This window comes from Schistocerca serialis, chromosome 2, assembly GCF_023864345.2.
Source record: "Schistocerca serialis cubense isolate TAMUIC-IGC-003099 chromosome 2, iqSchSeri2.2, whole genome shotgun sequence".
Lineage (NCBI taxonomy): Eukaryota > Metazoa > Arthropoda > Insecta > Orthoptera > Acrididae > Schistocerca > Schistocerca serialis.
In genome coordinates, this window is record NC_064639.1 from 266,801,802 (window position 1) to 266,805,503 (window position 3,702).

Consider the following 3,702-nt stretch of genomic DNA (forward strand, 5'->3'; position numbering starts at 1 on the left):
CCTATTTTCCAACCATCTGCAGTTTTCATTGCACCCATTATTTTTCTAATAATCCTTCTTTCCAGTACCTCTAGTTTGTCCATCTTATAGTTCATCGTTAGGCATTCAGATCCATATAAACATTCTGGTCGTACCACTGTGGTGTAGTGTTTTAGTTTTGTTTTTCTAGATATACATTTCTTGTTGTAAATATTTTTGGTCAAACCATATGCTCTTTCCATTTTGTTAATTCTTACATCTATTGCAGATTTTTCTAGTCCATTCTGTTGTATAGTTTCTCCAAGATATTTAAATTTATTTACTCGCTCTATTTTACCTATTTGTGTTTCTATGCATTTTGGTGCATTTTGTCATGAATTTTGTTTTTTCAGCTGAAATTTTATGTATTAACTATTTGTTTCTGACACTTAACTTTTTAATACTACTTCAACTACTACAAGTCTACACTAAGACCCTTGACCAGTCACCTAACTACTAATACTACAGTAAGTACTAGAGAATATTTTCTGTGTGTTCTGTGTTTGTTCGTTTATTTTGGTGCATTTAACCTGTAGACAGCCAACGGTCTTGCCGCAGTGGTAACACCGGTTCCCGTCAGATCACCGAAGTTAAGCACTGTCGGGCTGGGCTAGCACTTGGATGGGTGACCATTCCATCTGCCGAGCGCTGTTGGCAAGAGGGGTGCACTCATCCCTTGTGAAGGCAAACTGAGGAGCTGCTTGATTAAGAAGTAGCGGCTCCGGTCTCGTAACCTGGCATCCGCCGGGAGAGCGGTGTGCTGACCACATATTCGCATCCAGTGACGCCTGTGAGCTAAGGAAGACACGAAGGTCGGTCGGTACCGTTGGGACTTCATGGCCTCTTCGGACGCAGTTTACCTTTAGTTAACCTGTAGATGGTTATCTCCGCTACTGGATCATACTACCCTGGTCAACAGCCATTGTGTGCTGGATTCCTTAGGCGCCGGGCAATACGTCAGCAGTGTTTCCACTACAGCAAGCAATTCCACCAATCACTGTTACGTCTTAAACCCCAGATGATCATTTGCACAAACGCAATGTAGATGGTCACTCGGTGTTGTTGTTGGTGGTGGTTGTTTTTGGGGAAGGAGACCAGACAGCGTGGTCATCGGTCTCATCGGATTACGGAAGGATGGGGAAGGAAGTCGGCCGTGCCCTTTCAGAGGAACCATCCCGGAATTTGCCTGGAGTGATGTAGGGAAATCATGGAAAACCTAAATCAGGATGGCCGGACGCGGGCTTGAACCGTCGTCCTCCCGAATGCGAGTCCAGTGTCTAACCACTGCGCCACCTCGCTCGGTGGTCATTCGTTGGTCACTGACCTCAGTACTTACATGTCAGATATAAAATAATGAATATGTGACATGTAAGAACTGCCTATGTCTTTTGTTGTTAGTCAGTACTTACAATTTTTATATAAAAATGTCTTTTCCTATAAATTTGTAACTATGTTGTAGGCCATTTTAATTGTTTTGATTCTGACGAAGGCACTCTTAGAAGTGTTGAAACCTGGTCAATAAGACTAAAAACAATTGTGACCGAGGGCTCATTTGCTTCAATTTTAATTTATAAACGGTCACTGAACCAAGCAGCCAAGTTTAAAACAGATTTGCTACGCGAGATAGAAACACTTGCACATGCGACCTGATAGAGGAGGGTTCAAAGTTTTATATTCGCGCAGACACTACACACCCGTACACTCAACATGAGCACCATGCATCGCTCGAGAAACACTGAAATGGTAAATTCATTTCATTCCACACGTGAGTCAAAAGGTCCCTGTTTACTGAATTGACACCTTCAACATTTCAATTTGTCAGCTCTTGAAGATGTAGCTCCCATAGGTGGGACAAAGAACTTGTCTTTTATGTTCTTCCACGGACAAAGATCGTAAGGTGTGAGGTCTTGTGACCTGGAGTGCGGAAAAGAATGAACAAAATCTTATTGCTCACCTCTTCCAATCTTACGTTGTGGGCTAGTATTTTTAAGATAATTCCGCATCTCAAGGTGAAAGTGAAACGGGGCGCCATCGTGCATAATAATAAAGTCGTTGGCATCTTCGTGCAGTTGAGGAATTTCCCAATTTTGCATCCTGTCCATATATGATATTCTTGTCAGTTCCCTAAGCAAAGAAAGAAAGGTCCATAAACTTTGTCAACAGAAACGGCACAAAACACATTCAATATCGGTGTGTCTCTTTCACGTTTGACGACGAGGCCAGGATTTTGTGGACCCCCACGTTGTTACTGTGGTGTAGTGTTTTAGTTTGTAGTTACCCGATACACGAAACGTCGATTCGTACGAAAGGGTGAGTCGTTCGGAAAAAGTGTCCTCTGCCATATCGTCAAGAACTGAAATGCAAAAATTCGTACCTTCTGTTATGGTTGCCGGCCGCGGTGGTCTCGCGGTTCTAGGCGCGCAGTCCGGAACTGTGCGACTGCTACGGTCGCAGGTTCGAATCCTGCCTCGGGCATGGATGTGTGTGATGTCCTTAGGTTAGCTAGGTTTAAGTAGTTCCAAGTTCTAGGGGACTGATGACCACAGCAGTTGAGTCCCATAGTGCTCAGAGCCATTTGAACCATTTTGTTATGGTTGCCGGAATGCAGTCGCTTCTCTAAGTGCAACTTGTAAGGTTTCATAGGCAGGAGTCGTTTCAGAAAACTGCACATCGTTGTCTGAGGAAGTAGAAGTTCCTGGTCTGCTCGTCTTTTGGAATTCCGAGGGCTCCGTGTGGACGCATGTCGGATACGCTCGACATTTTCATCAGACGTGCGTGGCCGATCAGGGCTGTTCCCTTTGCATATGCAAACAGCTTCCAGCAATTTTGCATGCCAATCATAAATTTGCTTATGCAGGGGTGGCTTCTTCCTGCATGGATGGGGAAATGCCAGTTGCATTTGAACTTCGCGAAAATTGCAACACACACATGGTTTCTCTAGTGCTGTAGTCGCCATGTTGCTACAGACTCGCACCACTGAAGCCGTGTCAAAACTTTGCAGGTTCTTCTGTCCAGTGACATGAGCAACGTGTTTCTATCTTTTACAATTTGTCATTAATAAAGAATTGAAATTTGTTCTTTCCTTTTGAATCGCCCTGTATATCCGTACACAGTCGCCGTGCCTCCAGTACGAACTACGTAACAGCGTGAGGCAGCTAAGACATGCCACACCAAATATGTCCATACTGAGTAAATACCGTATATCGAGCTGCAGTAATCGCCAAATTATAGCGGACAGCATGGCAAATTTCCTAATGTTCGTAAGAATTTTTTTCGTTTATAGTCGTCGGATGACGACACCGACTTCGTTTTTTTCTAATGTTATTATATACTGTTTAGGGGCATTTAAAGCAGCTTGTAAGAGAGTTTAAATGACATAAAATGTATGATAACAATAATATTATCTTGGAACTCTTCCGTTTGGTCCGTGTTTGCATAGAAAAACAGTAATATCACAAACTGAGTCCGCCTTGATGCAAAACACCGTGTTATTCGTTTATTTCTTTATTATCCCAAACTAGTTTCGGCGACAAATATCACCATCATCAGTAGGTTTTTTTAATCTAAAACTTGCAGAAAATGGTATGGTTGTACAAATACAGTAAAACATTATTACATTTTTACAAATCGTCTTTTGAAATATAGTTTTATATTGATACTTTCATACTACCTTATTTATTTGAT

General features: G+C 42.4%; 1 pseudogene; it reads left to right on the forward strand.

The window, feature by feature from the left end:
* The first annotated feature begins 557 nt into the window (after window positions 1-557).
* On the forward strand, window positions 558-675 carry LOC126459490 (5S ribosomal RNA; annotated as a pseudogene).
* Window positions 676-3,702: the final 3,027 nt, after the last annotated feature.